Source organism: Taudactylus pleione, unplaced genomic scaffold, assembly GCF_031769625.1.
Source record: "Taudactylus pleione unplaced genomic scaffold, aTauple2 ptg000093l, whole genome shotgun sequence".
NCBI lineage: Eukaryota > Metazoa > Chordata > Amphibia > Anura > Myobatrachidae > Taudactylus > Taudactylus pleione.
Genome location: NW_028284495.1, coordinates 34637882 through 34656107, shown reverse-complemented (window position 1 = coordinate 34656107; position 18226 = coordinate 34637882). Strand labels below are relative to the sequence as shown.

Sequence of the window (18226 nt, the reverse complement as noted above, 5' to 3'; positions counted from 1 at the left end):
GCATTATTATTGGAATAAAATATGTGCGTGTGTAAGTGTGTGTGTATGTTAAATTATTGAAACAACACTGGAAGCAAACTATACTGGAGAAAGATAGTAATGCTATGTTTTGTAATGCTATATTCTTTTTTTTTTTTCAACCGATTGAAAGGTTTGGTCATGATTGAGGAACAAACATAAAACATTGCATTTTTATATATTAGTACTAGTAGGGATATTCTCGGAAGGAGGATTTTAGACCATTTTACTTCAGTCAGATGTTAAATAACTTAATATACTTATCAATTATCATTATCAAAAATGTTGTCCAATTAAATAACAGCTCCTATCGTTGCTATTTATGTCATTGAGATTTTACTTTGGGGCAATATATCAAAAAAACTATAGCTGGGACAGTGCATCTGATAAAATGCTGAAGATCACTACTCAGCAATCAGAATTGATTGGTTTAGTACAAGTTACAATGTAAGCAGGGCCAGGTTTAATTTTTTCTCACCCTAGGTCAGTTTTTCTGTGCCATCTCACCCTCTGCCTCCCCAATATCCATCCTCTCTGTACAAAACAAATAAATGGAATTAATCCGTGCCCTATTATGACTTACATTTAAATCATACATGCCTACTGTCCCAGAAGTAATTTGGTTCTGTCCCCTATTAAAATATGTGCTATTTGTGGCAATTTACTGTGAGTGGATGGGGTTTAATGATGCAAAACATCGGGCTCCACCCCCATCACCGCCTACCTGCTTCTCCTCCCTGGGAGGAAAAATGAAAAGTTGGCAAGTATGATATAAATGTTTGTGATATGTGATGTAATGTGATGTGATATTTATAAAAATTCTACTAAACAAAAAAAAAACAATTCAATTACATGCAAATGAAGACAAAACACACACACACACACAATCTGGCGCTGGATCGGTGCACAGCTGATAATAATTAAACAAAATGTAGAAAACAGACTGCTGCTCCAAATTCAAGATAGGTTATACCTGCCTATCAAGGGGTACGTGACTAAAAGATAAAAATAGATATTGAAGCACTGTCTGTATTTAAAATAACATATTTAATCACATAAATGTAAACATAAAACCAGACCTAATCTAAGATATGATATAAAATAATTTAAAATATACTCAAGCCTAATTGACCCAAATCTACCTAGAATGTACTGTTAAATGTAACCAGCTTGAACAATAATCAATCACTTATAATACGTGGCTAGCAAAATATATGTGAAAATCGGAAGAAAGACATAGGTGCATCACTAAGAAACAAATTAACTTAATCTAAATGTTATTTGGATACAATGTATAACAATGTAATAAACTACAGCCTGTTGGCAACACTCTTTCCTCAGGCAATGTTATCAACGTGTCAACGATGCATATGCATTAATATAGAGAATGGCAGTCTCTAAACTGTGACACAACACAATAGTTAGAATAATATTCCAATATTGGATCCTTTACATCGATTGGTGAAGCTAAAACGCTGCATTTAATAATCCACTTTAAGTAGGAGTAAAAATAAGTTAGATATACTTTCAGTTTTGTGGCCGTAGTTGGCTAGGGTGAAATAGATGATATATTTATATTCCACTTCAATACGGACAATCCAGACAATGCGCTAATACTCCGGTGTTTGAACTCAAACCATGGATATCCAATTACTTAGTCTGCAAAGTAGTCAGCGCCCCTTACACATCTGGCTATCTAAGGGGCATATTCAATTGGGTGCAAGTAAAGCAAAAAACCCACACCTGCGAGGTCTTTCCTGCAGGTTCGGGTTTTTGCTATTCAATTAGGTGCGTTTTGTTTTCTATTTTGCGCACTGGGAGGTTTTTATACTCGCACCTCCAGAGCAAGTGTGATTTTTTCTAAAATCAGTGGGACTTGCTCTGGGACCACGGCGCCACCACTCCCAATGACTAATTAAGGTTTTGGAATTGTCCAATTAGCTTAATTAGTCAGTAATTACTCACCTTCTGAAGTGCTGTCTTCTGCATTCAGTGTCAGGACATGGACTCCAGCAGCAGTGGTGAGTATGTCAGTGTGTGTGAGTGTGTATGAGTGAGTATGAGTGAGTGTGTGTGTGTGCATGAGTGTGTGTGACCCCCGGTGTATGTGCATTCCTCCCAGTGTCAGTGAGGCCTCCTGGAATGGGCACAGGGAGAACGACATCTCCCAGCAGCCCTTGCCCCTCCCACCAGCCCCTGGAGCCTCCCAGCAGCCCCCGGGACTCCCGGCAGCACCCTCTCCAGTGAGAAGATAGAGGGGAGGCCACCGGGAGCCGCGGAGACCACCGGAGACCCGTGGCCAGGTAAGTGCAGATTTTTTTTTACGCAACGCAGTGTTTTCAAAGCTGAAAACCCCCAAGACCATATTTAAAAAATTGGATACATACCCGCGGTAATCCAAAATTGGGCGCGAGGGGCACAAGGTTTTTTAACTCGCTAAACCTCGCGCCCAATTGAATATGCCCCTAAGACTGGGATATGTGGCTTTTCCACAAGTCTGAGCATGACCGTAAAATCAAATATCTGATTGGTTCCTATGGCCTCCCGCACATGTACAATTTCTTAGTGAATAACCCCCTGGGTCTTGAATTGTCAGACTAAACTGTGAGGACAGTGTATTAGAGGTGAAAATAAAATAAAAAATAAAACAAAAATAGGGACCGCTGCATGCATAAAATAATAATGTAGACAATAGACCAGAGAATGTTGAGTGTACTGTAACTATTCTCAGCATCTGGAAATGTGAGCTGTCATATTAACCTGAGGCACAGCAATGAAGACAGAGTAACTTAGGAGTAGCCGGAGTGCAAACATGTAGACTGCAGTCTCCAGTGTAACACAATATACATGTTTGTTTAGCTATTTAAAGCAATTATACCTTACCTAGAAGGAAGAGTAAAAACATAATGTAAACATTTAAAAAATGTAGAAAATGTTTTGTTCTTTCCAACATTGATATTTTTGCTGGGTACACAGGCCCTGATTCAGAGCCGGACGCTCTTTCAGAGCCCTCGCTCTGAATCAGGGCTTTTTTGTTTTGTTTTGTTTCGGCCTCCTGGCCGCTCGCATAGCTGTGGATGACTACCCACAGCTTATGCGCGCAGCCAGGTGATGGTCGCAATGAATTGTATGCAACACTTTTTTTATATATTAAAAGAAGGAAAAGATGTGTTATTTTCTCCTTTACTGTTCCCTGCTATCACCATACTGAGCTATCAATAGTGACCAGAGGACAGCGGCGGTACTTGATTGGTTTCTTGATTGGTTTCTGACCTTGTTAAATAGGCAATAGCTAGCTTTGCTGGACATGTCTACCGCTATCAACATGGCAATAGCTACCACTGAAGGTAACCTTTAATGCATAGCAAAAAGCACTATTTCCAGCTAAAACAGCCAGGTCTTCTCAGACCCCAAAGGCACTACAAATATACTCATAACATGGAAATATCTGCTACTTAATTGACTGCACTACCTAGTTAGCCCACAATAGACTCATCAAAGATTTTAGCTTCAGACCAGTAAGGTTCCTAATATGGTTATGATGATGGAATAATAATAATAATAATAATAATAATAAATTATTATTATTATTATTATTATTATTATTATTATGTAAAGTATATTGCTTGACTTTGAATATTTCAGCAGAATACACCTATGTTATAACATAAAAAAATACAGTATGAGATAAGAATGGCTCTAATGAAATTCTCAGGGCAAATTCAGATAATGAACTGGGATCACTGAGTAAAAGGTATGCCGACTAAACAGATCAACTGTTCTTGTGCTGCTATGAAACCAAAGTTAACAGCAGCCATCACGGTTTGTTTAATGTAAACACAATCACTCCTCATGCACATTTTCTTTGCATGTGTATGTGTATGTACAAGGTACTCTGTTAAGAAGACCAGGGAAAATCATTGTGTGCTGGATTTCATGGTTAGTTCAAAACGGACTTATTGGCTTTGACTTGCTATTGCTAAACACAAGCACCAGAGGTGCAAGCAAAAAGGAACTTTATTCCAGTGCGATGCTCATTGCAGGACTAATAACTGAATTGGTCTAAGTACTTTCGCCATGGTAAAATCATGGGCAAAGCAACTCGCACTAAGCTGAATTGCGTCCAATGTGTGGTCACTTGTATATGACACCTACTGTATGGGCCTACATGAAGCTGGTGAGCATACTCAAGGCCGTAGAGAGCCCGGCCGGGCCCCGGTAAAGGAGGGGGCATGGCCTAACCGTGGGAGGCGTAGCCACACCCCCTTGCCAAAATATAAATAGACAAATCACTTTTGCAGCCCGGCGCTCCCCCCCAGAGCCATTGGAGACTGCTCCAAGCAGTCTCGCACTGCAGCCCAACACAAGCTGTGTGCTGTGCTGCTGTGATGGAGGGGTGGGGGCGACGCTGGACCCGGGCCCCACCGGGCCCCTCTAGCAAGCCTGGGCCCGGGTAAACTGTACCCACTCCCCCCCTCTCGGCGCCCATGGGCATACTTACTTAGCTCTCAGTACGTTTGTGTTTCCATTACATCTGAAAAACATGATTAAAGACAGTAATGTAATAAACTCTCAGAAAAAGAAACCTAATTATTCTGATGTATATCTCTTGATGAAAGGAAACATATGGGAAATAATAGATAGATAGATACTTGCCGACATTCTGACTGCCAGGTCAAATATGCGGGGGTAGGGTGTCGTGGCAAAGGAGGGGTGGTGTGTGTGATGACATGATTGTGATTACCGGTATTGTAAAGCTGGGACGGGGCCTTGATGACACAAATCAGCATGAATCGCATCATCAGCCACCCAGACCGGCTGTTATCAGTTGCCTGGACTAGGTGGCTGTGGCTTTCTGGCGCCTCTCAAGACATTCCAGGTGAGTAATGATGGGTACACACTATACAGATATATCTGCAGATCGAATGATCTGCTGTTATATCTGCAGATGATGGTCATTCATACACACTGAACAGCCATCATCTGTATCTGGCAGCGGGTCCCGGCGGTCGGGGAGTCCCGCCCCCCTCTCCGCGACTGCCGTTGTGTGTGTACGGGTGCCTGCAGACTGCCCGTACACACTTGCTGATGGACAGATATGTTGGCAGTCGTATCTGTCCATCGGCTGTGCAGCACAGCCAATGCTATATGTCGGTGAACAACGACGTTCACCAACATATCATAGGTACACACTGGCCCAGCTACAGCTCCAGGCTTCCCATTGAAAATAGGCCCACATACACAGACAGGAAAATAAATACTTTTTTCTCCTGTCAACACCAGCCCAGCTCACTCCTGTAGCGAAGTTTAGCACTTTCCCACACCCCCTTGGCCACCTCCCCTCTGTTTCACCGGCCGAAGCCCCATCCAATTCCGACTCAACTGAAGCTCTGCCCCCAACTCAACTGAAGCTCCGCCCCCTTACCATCCTGCTCTAAAGATGTGTCCACCATAGAGATATATATATATATATATATATATATATATATAAACAATGCAAAAGATGAGGTGGCACTCCAGGTCTTATAAAAATGCTTATATTAATCTATACTAGGGGTGAGCGGGTTCGGATTTCTGAAATCCGAACCCCCCCGAGCCCCCCCGATCCGAGTCCGATCCGAGTCAGGCTCGACTTTTCCCGCCTGACTCGGATCTGAAATCGAGGCAAAACGTCATCTTCCCGCCTTCCGAGTCTCGCGGGTTTTGGATCCTATATAAGGTACACACGTCGGCGCCATTTTCTCACTCGGCTGTGGACAGTGAAGAGGGAGGGTGGGAGTTAGGGCTGTGTAGTGTAGTGTAGTGTAGTGCTGCTGTTGTCCACTACTTCAAAGTCCATAGGGGCTGGCTGTGTTGTGCTGTGCTGCTGTTGTTAATAGGGGCTGTGTCCACTACTTCAAAGTCCATAGGGGCTGGCTGGACTGTGTTGTGCAGTCAGTTCTCCATAGGGGCTGTGTCCACTCCAAAGTCCTGTGCAGTGTCCCAGTCCTAAAGGAGTGCTGTAGTGTTGTCCAGGGGGTGCTCTGTCCATCAGGGGTGCTCCCCCCAAGTGCTAAAAAAATAATATATTTTCTGTGTTTGTGAATTGTGTGCGCAGTAGCCGCACGTGCATCAACAAAGTAGTGCCAAGCGTGCGCCTGTGTCATAAGTAAAGGGCCGGCTGGCTTGACCGTTAAGGGTGCTGTAACCCCCGAAAGTACACTCCAGTCCAAACCAAAAAAAAAATTATTTTCTGTGTTTGTGAATTGTGTGCGCAGTAGCCGCACGTGCATCAACAAAGTAGTGCCAAGCGTGCGCCTGTGTCATAAGTAAAGGGCCGGCTGGCTTGACCGTTAAGGGTGCTGTAACCCCCGAAAGTACACTCCAGTCCAAACCAAAAAAAAAATTATTTTCTGTGTTTGTGAATTGTGTGCGCAGTAGCCGCACGTGCATCAACAAAGTAGTGCCAAGCGTGCGCCTGTGTCATAAGTAAAGGGCCGGCTGGCTTGACCGTTAAGGGTGCTGTAACCCCCGAAAGTACACTCCAGTCCAAACCAAAAAAAATATTATTTTCTGTGTTTGTGAATTGTGTGCGCAGTAGTCGCACGTGCATCAACAAAGTAGTGCCAAGCGTGCGCCTGTGTCATAAGTAAAGGGCCGGCTGGCTTGACCGTTAAGGGTGCTGTAACCCCCGAAAGTACACTCCAGTCCAAACCAAAAAAAAAATTATTTTCTGTGTTTGTGAATTGTGTGCGCAGTAGCCGCACGTGCATCAACAAAGTAGTGCCAAGCGTGCGCCTGTGTCATAAGTAAAGGGCCGGCTGGCTTGACCGTTAAGGGTGCTGTAACCCCCGAAAGTACACTCCAGTCCAAACCAAAAAAAATATTATTTTCTGTGTTTGTGAATTGTGTGCGCAGTAGTCGCACGTGCATCAACAAAGTAGTGCCAAGCGTGCGCCTGTGTCATAAGTAAAGGGCCGGCTGGCTTGACCGTTAAGGGTGCTGTAACCCCCGAAAGTACACTCCAGTCCAAACCAAAAAAAAAATTATTTTCTGTGTTTGTGAATTGTGTGCGCAGTAGCCGCACGTGCATCAACAAAGTAGTGCCAAGCGTGCGCCTGTGTCATAAGTAAAGGGCCGGCTGGCTTGACCGTTAAGGGTGCTGTAACCCCCGAAAGTACACTCCAGTCCAAACCAAAAAAAATATTATTTTCTGTGTTTGTGAATTGTGTGCGCAGTAGTCGCACGTGCATCAACAAAGTAGTGCCAAGCGTGCGCCTGTGTCATAAGTAAAGGGCCGGCTGGCTTGACCGTTAAAGGGTGCTGTAACCCCCAAGTACACTCCAGTCCAAACCAAAAAAAAAATTATTTTCTGTGTTTGTGAATTGTGTGCGCAGTAGCCGCACGTGCATCAACAAAGTAGTGCCAAGCGTGCGCCTGTGTCATAAGTAAAGGGCCGGCTGGCTTGACCGTTAAGGGTGCTGTAACCCCCGAAAGTACACTCCAGTCCAAACCAAAAAAAAAATTATTTTCTGTGTTTGTGAATTGTGTGCGCAGTAGCCGCACGTGCATCAACAAAGTAGTGCCAAGCGTGCGCCTGTGTCATAAGTAAAGGGCCGGCTGGCTTGACCGTTAAAGGGTGCTGTAACCCCCGAAAGTACACTCCAGTCCAAACCAAAAAAAAAATTATTTTCTGTGTTTGTGAATTGTGTGCGCAGTAGCCGCACGTGCATCAACAAAGTAGTGCCAAGCGTGCGCCTGTGTCATAAGTAAAGGGCCGGCTGGCTTGACCGTTAAAGGGTGCTGTAACCCACAAAGTACACTCCAGTCCGAACCAAAAAAAAATTTATTTTCTGTGTTTAGCCGCACGTATATATCAAATCGATATAACATAAATGGAGGACCAAACTTTCTCCGATAAAAATAAAATAGAGAAAGATCAAGAACCACTTCCTCCTAGTGCTGAAGCTGCTGCCACTAGTCATGACATAGACGATAACATGCCATCAACGTCGTCTGCCAAGGCCGATGCCCAATGTCATAGTAGAGGGCACATACAATCCCAAATGGCAAAGTTCAGGAAAATGACCTTGAAAAAGACATTTAAATCAGCTGAAGAGAAACGTAAACTTGCCAATATGCCATTTACGACACGGAGTGGCAAGGAACGGCTAAGGTCGATCCCTAGTATGTTCATGACTAGTGGTTCAGCTTCACATGACGATGGAAGCACTCCTCCCACTAAAAAAATCAAAAGAGTTAAGCTGGCAAAAGCACAGCGAAGAACTGTGCTTTCTAAGAAGATATCACAAATCCCCAAAGAGAGTCCAAGTGTGGTGGTGGTTGCGATGCCTGACCTTCCCAGCACTGGACGGGAAGAGGTGGCTCTTTCCACCATTTGCACGCCCCCTGCAAGTGCTGAAAGGAGCACCCACAGTCCACTTGCTGATATGCAAATTGAAGATGTCACTGTTGAAGTACAACAGGATGAGGATACTGGTGTAGCTGGCGCTGAGGAGGAAGTTGGCGAGGAGGATTCTGATGGTGATGTGGTTTGTTTAAATCAGGCTCCGGGGGAGACAGTTGTTGTCCGTGGGATGAAAAAGCCCATCACGGTCATGCCTGGGCAGAAGACCAAACATTCCACCTCTTTGGTCTGGCAATATTTCTATCCAAATCCGGACAACAACTGTCTTGCCATATGTACCATATGTAAAGGTGAAATAAGTAGGGGTAGGGACGTCAACCACCTAGGAACATCCTCCCTTATACGGCACCTGCAGCGCGTTCATAAAAAGTTACTGTCAAGTTCAGAAACTTTGGCTCAGACCGTAAGCAGTCCAGGGACACCTAAATCCCGTTGTCCTGTTGTATCCAAGCGCCTGCAAACCACACCGTCAACTCCCTCCTCGTCAATTTCCTCCTTAGTCAGGATCGGAAGTAGTCCTGCAGGCCATATCACTGGCATGACTGACTCTCCTATCCGGGATTCCTCCGGAGGATCCTGCATTGCTACGCCTACTGCTGCCGCTGCTGCTGTTGCTGCTGCTGCTGGGAGTCGTTCATCATCCCAGAGAGGAAGTAGGAACACCACTACTTTTACTAAACAATTGACCCTCCAACAGTCCTTAGCGAGGAGGATGAAGTACGACAGCAGTCATCCTGAAGCAAAACGTATAACTGAGGCCTTGACTGCTATGTTGGTGTTAGACGTGCGTCCGGTATCCGCCATTAGTGCAGTGGGATTTAGACAATTGATGGAGGTAGTGTGTCCCCGGTTCCAAATCCCGTCTAGATTCCACTTCACTAGGCAGGCGATACCGAGACTGTACAGAAACGTCAGAAAAAGTGTCCTCAGTGTCCTGAAAAATGCCGTTGTACACAATGTCCACTTAACCACGGACATGTGGACAAGTGGAACAGGGCAGACTAAGGACTATATGACTGTGACAGCCCACTGGGTAGATGTATCACCTTACGCAGCAACAGCAGCAGCGTCACCAGTAGCAGCATCTCAGAAACGCCAGCTCGTTACAAGGCAGGCTACGCTGTGTATCACCGGTTTCAGTAAGAGGCACACCGCCGACAACCTCTTAGAGAAACTGAGGGAAATCATCGCCCAGTGGCTTACCCCACTTAGACTCTCCTGGGGATTTGTGATATCTGACAACGCCACCAATATTGTGCGGGCATTACATCTGGGCAAATTCCAGCACGTCCCATGTTTTGCTCACACAATAAACTTGGTGGTGCAGAATTTTCTGAAAAGCGACAGGGGCGTGCAGGAGACGCTTTGGGTGGCCCGAAAAATTTCTGGCCACTTTCGCCATTCAGCGACTGCGTGCCGAAGACTGGAGCGCCAGCAAACACTCTTGAACCTGCCCCGCCATCACCTGAAGCAAGAGGTTGTGACGCGGTGGAACTCAACCCTCTATATGCTTCAGAGGATGGAGGAGCAGCAAAAGGCCATACAAGCCTATACATCCACCTATGACATAGGCAAAGGAGGGGGTATGCACCTGACTCAAGCGCAGTGGAGAATGATTTCCGTGTTGTGCAAGGTTCTTCAGCCCTTCGAACTTGCCACACGTGAAGTCAGTTCAGACACTGCCAGCTTGAGTCAGGTCATTCCCCTCATCAGGCTTTTGCAGAAGCAGCTGGAGAAAGTGAAGGAGGAGCTAAGACGGAGCGATTCCGCTCGGCATGTGGGACTTGTGGATGAAGCCCTTCATTCGCTTTGCCAGGATTCCAGGGTGGTCAATCTGTTGAAATCAGACCACTACATTTTGGCCACCGTGCTCGATCCTAGGTTTAAAGCCTATGTGGTGTCTCTCTTTCCGGCCGACACAAGCCTGCAGAGGTGCAAAGACCTGCTGGTGAACACACTGTCAGCTGAAGCGGAACGTGACACGTCAACGGCTCCTTCTTCATTTTCTCCCGCAACTGGGGCTGCCAGGAAAAAACTTAGGTATCCTAAGCAACCCGCTGGCGGTGATGCAGGGCAGGCAGGACCAAGTTTGGACATCTGGTCCGGACTGAAGGACCTGGCAACAATTTCTGACATGTCTACTGTCACTGCATATGATACTGTCACCATTGACAGAATGGTGGAGGATTACATCGGTGACAGCATCCAAGTAGGCATGTCAGACAGTCCATACCTGTACTGGCAGGAAAAAGAGGCAATTTGGAGGCCCCTGTACAAACTGGCTCTATTTTACCTGAGTTGCCCCCCCTCCAGTGTGTACTCCGAAAGAGTGTTTAGTGCAGCCGGGAACCTTGTCAGCGAAAGGCGTAGGAGGTTGCTTCCACAGAATGTGGAGAAGATGATGTTCATCAAAATGAATTATCAGCTCTTCCAGGGAGACCAGCCTCCAGAAGGTACAGAGGGACCTGTGGTGGTGGATTCAAGTGGGGACGAGTTAATACTTTGTGAGGATGAGGATGTACACACTGAAGAGGGTGAGGAATCGGTGGATGAGGAGGATGAGGATGACATCTTGCCTCCGTAGAGCCAGTTTGTGCAGGGACACATTAATTGCCAGCTTGTTTTGTGGGGGCCCAAACGAACCAATCATTTCAGCCACAGTTGTGTGGCAGACCCTGGCGCTGAAATGATTGATTTGTTAAAGTGTGCATGTCCTGTTTATACAACATAAGGGTGGGTGGGAGGGCCCAAGGACAATTCCATCTTGCACCTCTTTTTTTCTTTGCATTATGTACAGTTTGGGGCCTAGTTTTTCTAACTGCCATCCTGCCTGCCACTGCAGTGTCACTCCTAGATGGGTCACGTGTTTGTGCCGCCCACTCGTGTCGCTTAGCATAGTCATCCAGCTACCTCGGTGCAACCTTTTGGACATAAAAACACTATTGTGAGGTGTGAGGTGTTCAGAATAGACTGGAAATGAGTGGAAATTAAGGTTATTGAGGTTAATAATAGCATAGGAGCAGAAAAACCTACAAATTCTGTGATTTTAGCTGTTTTTATGCTTTTTTTCAAAAAAATACAGATCCAAAACACAAAACCCAGAACCCAAAACACGGAAGGGTGGTTTTGGCAAAACCAATCCAGATCCAAAACACGAAGAAAGATCCAGATCCAAAACCAAAACACAAAACACGAAAAGTGGCCGGTGCACACCCCTAATCTATACCTTTTTGCACCTCCCTTTCTTCATGTGTTCAATACTGTTTCATTTCACATTATTACACATAACTTCATTTATGGACATCTATGGTTTGATTTCTTTGCATGTGTAGATTGCATGGGTTGTTGTTGTTGACATTTGTTAAAAATTTTATTACAATAGCCCCGTTACAAATATATTTACTGAGAAAATGTTAATGTGTTCAAAACTTATCTTACCCGCTGTATATATATATATATATATATATATATATATGTATATATATGCACATATGTATGTATGTCTATATATGTATACATGTATGTGTATCATACTTGCCTACTTTTGAAAAATTAGTTTCAGGGAGATTTTAGATGGTGGTTGGAGCGCCATCGAGGGGGCGTGTCCAGCTCCGCCCAAAAGCTGTGTCTAGCTACACCTATGGACGTATCTATTGCCACGCAGAGATATGTCCTGCAGTGGAAGTTGAAAACTATGGTACTATGAGCAGCTTGCTGAAAGAGCAAGTCTGTGTATGGGTAGTAACTAAGGACATATGAAATAATGGAATTTATACATCAAAAATATTAAAATCATAAGCATAAAAAAAAGTCTCTGTGTATGCAATAGATTCCAACCACAACTCTGCTATATACATCAACTGATATCAAATCATATAAGCCTATATTCTGACATTTACATGAAAAGCCTGTGTCACCAATTGCAAATTCCTATAGACAAATTCTCCCATTGACTACACCAAAATGTCTGTTTAGCTTAGCTCCTATATTTATTTACCCGCACTGAATCTACTTAATCCAGAGTTCCACTAGATACCAGGGGCTGGCTGGCAAGTTTTAGCCCTGTGGAAAAATACAAGCAAGTGGCCCTGATTTTCTACAAGTGTTCAACAGCAAAAAAAACACCTGCGATCTAACAGCAGCCTATACAGCCAGGAACTCGGGTGTACTGTATACATAACCAAAGTCAGCAGAATAGCAGCATATGAAACAGGGGTCCTAGAAAATGGAAGTCCCCCTAAATCACTGCAAGTGTAGTAATCTCAAGTCTGACAAACGCCCCCTCCCCTCATTAAAAATTATTTCACAGATCTGATACACCCTTCCTCCTTAGTTTAAAATCAGACCCCACATTAGCCTCTCTCAATTATGATCATATGGTACCCCACATTTGACAAACCCCCTCCCTCAATTGGAAACATACCCCAGTCCTGATTATCTTCCCAGCCTTTCTCAATGTACTCTATAATCAGTCTCAAACCTGACAACTCCCTCAATTAAAATCACATCCCAGAACTGCCCCCCAGACCTAACAACCTATCCCCCCTTAATTAATAACATATTTTAGAAGTGTCCCCCATCATACCTGACAACCCCCCCTTCTCCCTCAATTAACAGCATGTTCCAGAAGTGACCCCCCCTCATAAGTGACAACCCCCCCTTCTCCCTTAATAGCATGCCCAAAACTGTTCTTCCCTTCTCTGCCACCCCTCCCCCATTACCTTCAATAAAAATAATATACCAACTGCCTTAAATATGATAAAAGAAAATGCATTTTAAAGATAAGACCTCAAATCTATGGGGGAAGCCCAATACTCACCATTCTCCTGCTGCTGTTGTCCCTCCTATCTCTGGCTCTCTCTCAAAGTCTGCATGGCCGTTTGCAGCCTTCCACTGCACTTTCCGCTAATTGGTGACTAATCAGCGTTCAGATACTCCTATCACTGTGATTGGTGGATGGCCAGCGTCATCCACCAATGAGGCTGCAGACAATGCTACTTAGCTTCTGCGATCGCGGCAGTGGACCCAAATCCTTACAGTGTACCGGGCTGGCCCGGGGGAAGATGCCTTCCTGCACAGCTCACCCTCTACTTATATTTTTTTTTACTAATGAGGTGAGCAGACTTGGTACAGCAGCCGGAGAGGAGGAGAGGATGCTGCAGCAGCCGCCAGTCCCGCTCCCTGCCATCACAGATCAGACAGACTCGGGAGGCAGTGACACCTAGGCGGCCAACGTTATTCACAACTCTGCGGTAGCCGGCCTATCATATTACACTAAATGACGGTGCGTGTCGTGATGTCATCAAGCCAGGTCCCTCCCCTTTCACATCCGACTCGCGCATGAGCAGTGTGGCGCTTTGACAGGGCAGTGGGGAATACCGGGGGATGATCTATACTTTCCGGGGTAGCGGAAGCTCCCAGCTTATAGCGGGAGGCTCCCGTGGAATGTGGGAGGGTAGGCAAGTCTGATGTATATATTTGTATAGAGAGAGAGAGAGTGTGTGTGTGAGTGTGTGTGGGGTGTTTGGAGGGAAGGACAGAGGACCTCATTCAGAGTCGGTCGAAGCGGCCGCACAGTCATACGGGAAAAGGGGCCGGATATGCAAATGATTCCCTCGCAAGTTGCGTCCCTAAGTTCGGATCGGTAGCTGGCCGACCAAGGGGAGGAAGCGGCCGGAAGACAAAAAAATACGCCCCCTTCTCGTACGCATTACACGTCATCTCCGGGCATATAAGGATTAATCGAGACCATCGGGAACCATCGGAACTGGTCGTAGAGTTTAAGGTTGACCATACCCTCTCTTAAGCTCTATGATCATGTCAGTGTAAAAACCTCCCATGTGCCATGTGCCATGACGCTACTTTGTTAATTATGCACTCCCATAAACTGTATGCACTCCCATAAAATGCCGTTCGCATAATTAGGCACGCCTGCGTTCGGATTTCCACTCCCCCGTTTTCAGGTACCTTCCCCTGTTACCACCCACAGACGCCTCCATCTGTCACTCAAACTACCGACCTGGCTGTGTTCAAGGAGAGAGTAATTTCTGATCGTAGCGGCTAGTTTGCGCACACGCATTGCGAACTTTACGCATGCGCAGTATAGCGAACATCGGTGGCGTACGTCCGTGCGGCCGCTTTGACTGACTCTGAATGAGGTCCAGAGAGTGGCGGATTTCCAACAGTAGCCGCTTAGGTTGAAGGTAGGCGCCAGCAATACCTTATTGTTATTATTATTATCCTTTATTTATATGGCGCCACAAGGGTTCCGCAGCGCCTTACACAGTACAAAAACAGAGTACAGAAACAGATGAACAGAACAAGAAAACAGTGACATACAGTACAAGACAAGTACATGTCATATAAACATTGCTGCAACAGTAGCGGGGTGTCAAGAGTTAGGTGCTGTTGTAAGGAGTACAGATTAGATAATATAAGTAAAGGAAGAAAAATCTCATGAGGGAAGAGGGCCCTGCTCGTGAGAGCTTACATTTTAAAGTGCAGGGGCAGACAGACAAGGGTGACACAGATGGGGTGGACAGAGGGTTTGGATGACAGATGGGTGGATTCCTATTTTACAGTATGTGAGGAAGTAATTTGGAGTAAGATTTATACCACTGACATTCTACTTTACGTGACAGTATTTGGAGGTACTGTGGACAGCCACAGTTGTTATTTCAGTTTATGTGAAGTTTGATGGGTATCTGAAGCCACTTTATCAAGGGCTATTTAAAGAGTTTGGTTAAGGTGTGAACCAGCAGTCTCAGGTAAATGTAGAAATTTGTGAAAGTAGTTCTTGTAAAGAGATGTTCAGATGTAAAATAATGATAAGTTGTGATCGAGTGTGGATTCCATAAGGCACTTTTATTGATTTGGGGGTGATGGGAGACACGTGATGTGTATGAGGTTTGCAGGATATTTATTCCATAGTAAATCAGCTGTAAGTGTGTGAGGCCTGGATTTGGTGATATGTCACCAGCTAATAAAATCAGGAGGATAGAGAAGTAGATATAGTTGTAGGTGGTGTGTGAAAGTTTTTTAAAGTGACACAATGAGGTTGTAATAGTCAATGTATGATGAAAAGAAAGCTCATGAGATTTTAGAGGAGGTGAACGAATCAATAGGGCTGCAATGAGCACAGAGAGGTGAGATGCAGAGAGAGTTAAGGATGTTACAGCCTTAGAAAAAATAAGAAGGAGTGTTTTGATGAAAAGAAATGTGTAGTACATGGTGAGTTTTAGGTAAGCTACTTTTAGACAAATTTTAAAGAAATCAATTTTTAAGTCTGAAATTACCTTAGAAGTTGGTCAATGTTTGTTCAACTGTTTGATTAACTGTTATGTTAACACGCTTTGTGCATTTAACCCCAGCTGCTAACACAGCCACAGCTGCCCCTATACTGAATATAAAGGAATGATATCCTTGATTAAGACAGGTTGCATCTGAGTCAAATGGTCTGCTGATCAAAGGAGATAACTTGCTCTGAGTTGGAGCAAAGACCAGGCAAGATATATACCATAAACTATGCTTCGCTGACCAATATAGACTATACAGATAAAAAACAAATCTATGCAGGAGATTAAGTCACATACATTTAAAACTACACAATATTGCATGAAGGTCTAGATGCACAGTATAGATGCAGTGGAACTAAACATACCCGCAGCACAGGGCACACCCCTATGTAAACCACACCTAAACCACACTGGTCACAACCCCACTTCACCAGTCACACTGCTGCAGCACTTGTCACACCCCCAACCGTGACACACGATAGGCCCTTCATGAATTTCAGCTCCAGGCCCATGTGGACATTAATCTGGCACTGCACTGGCCGACGGGCAGCAGATATATAGGTCGATCAATTGAACCCAGCTTAAGCAAGCATGAGATAGATAGATAGATAGATAGAGACACAGAGCAACACAATGGTAACACACACCGCCAAAGAATATAGTAACAATTGAGTGGTTAGAAATGCCAACATTGTGACATCACTCCTCCACATGTCATCATCACCCAATTTTGGCAGCAGACTGAAGATATTAGCAGATTTTTTCCATTCTATAAGGAATGGAAAAAATCTGAAATAAAAACAACCATCCAACACGTTATGAACACAAAATCATCAAAGTCAGGACCTTAACCAACAGCCAATCTTAAAGAGACAGTGGGGGAAACACTTACAATTGACTTAGGGGCCTATTTATTAATGCTCTATTTGCAGAATTATGTTGTATCAGGGCTATTTAACATCAGGATGACACCTATTTTTGCAAAAGTAGGCCCTATAGCTTTCTGTGGAGACGGAGTTAGTGGCTAATTTAAAAACTCAGGGGGAGATGTATCAAACCTTGGAGAGAGCTAAAGTTGAGAGAGATAAAGTGGAGTGAGATAAAGGGGGATATGTACTAAGCCTTGGAGAGAGATCAAGTGGAGAGAGATAGTACCAACCAATCAGCTCCTAAAGGTGGGTATACACTTGTGCGACTGGCAATCGTGCCAATGTCCAGGGACATCGCCACACAGAGCTTAGCCCCGTCCCCTGGTGAGCCACTAAGCCGCACCCTCCATCTTTTGATTGGCCCGCGGCTAGCCAGGCACCCGGCAGTGGTGGCCATCGAGTGGTGCAAACCATCGATAGTTCACCATTGATGATTATTGTTCCATCAATGGTTATCACTATCGAGCCATCGATGGTGACCATCGATGCAACCCCACAGATGGCCATCCCAACTGGTGACACCCGGCGTGCACTAGATTCCTTAATCATATAGTATATCTTCCTCTGCAGCTAGAAACTCGTAATATTACTACCGTTTCCATATATAGTGAAAATATGTCACTGGCATTATACGGTGCATTGTTTTGGTGATGAAGTAAAATCAACAAGTGAAATGGCAGGCACTGAGCAGGTCTCGTCTCATTACACACACTAACTAAAGATATCATATACTGTATACTTAGACAAGTATGGGGACTATGTGGAAAAATAATCTGCACCAAGGCCACACTATTGATTATACTTATATGTACGAGTTGAATAAATTTATGCAATTAGAGGCCTTGTTTCCTTTTTTATTGAACCCCCCTTGTATATGTGGTTAAAGTCAACAATGTTTTAGGTGGACTTTAAAGGGAATGTGGTCAATATGTTCAAAGGGGATCCAGTCAAAATGCCAGCTGACGGGATGCCGGATGTCAGGATACCAACGCCCATCAGAATGCCAATGCCAATGCCAATGCCAATCCCAAAGGGATCAAGATACCGACGTCGGCATCCCGACCGCTGGCTTCCTGAGGGTAAGTATGCGGGTTAGGGTTAGGCACTGACCGGGGAGGGTTAGGGTTAGGCACCAACAGGGTGGGGTTACGGTTAGGCACCGCCGGGGAGGGTTAGGTTTAGGGTGCAGGAGGGGGGGTTTAGGCACCATCGGGGGGGAGGTTACTGGCCCCTGTTGACATCTTCACCATCGGATGCTGCTGTTGGTCTTCTGACCGCCAACATCCCGTCACCAGTATATCATACCGATTCCATTCAAAGTTGGACTTTGATGTAATTTTTACACTTTCCCACAGTGTACTTCCTAAAAATAATATTTTGCCTAGCCACACATTGCTATCCACATTTTTTCTTTTTGCAGAGGCTGTACTCAGGTGTGCAGGTGAGGAGTTCACATTTATGAGCATGGTCAAGACCTGTCTTGGTATAGGAGGAAACACCTGTGTCCATAAACCCCATTATCCCCCTCTGCATCTTACCTTATGTGAATCAACAAGAGAAGAGGGGTGGGTTATTTA

The 18226-nt window shown here is 44.9% G+C and overlaps 1 protein-coding gene across 4 annotated transcripts in view; it reads right to left on the bottom strand.

Annotated features, from left to right (window-relative positions):
- The window catches only part of ARHGAP28 (Rho GTPase activating protein 28), a 253189-nt gene that overhangs the window by 96705 nt on the left and 138258 nt on the right, over window positions 1–18226 (bottom strand). The window contains exon 1 of one of the 4 annotated variants that reach the window (XM_088469668.1): window positions 15721–15796. The exons of 2 other annotated variants lie outside the window; for them this stretch is intronic. The gene's annotated coding sequence lies outside the window, so the exon portion shown is untranslated. Of the gene's footprint in view, window positions 1–4519; window positions 4535–15720; window positions 15797–18226 lie in introns of those variants that run through there. One more of the 4 variants, XM_088469669.1, reaches the window with a different exon arrangement.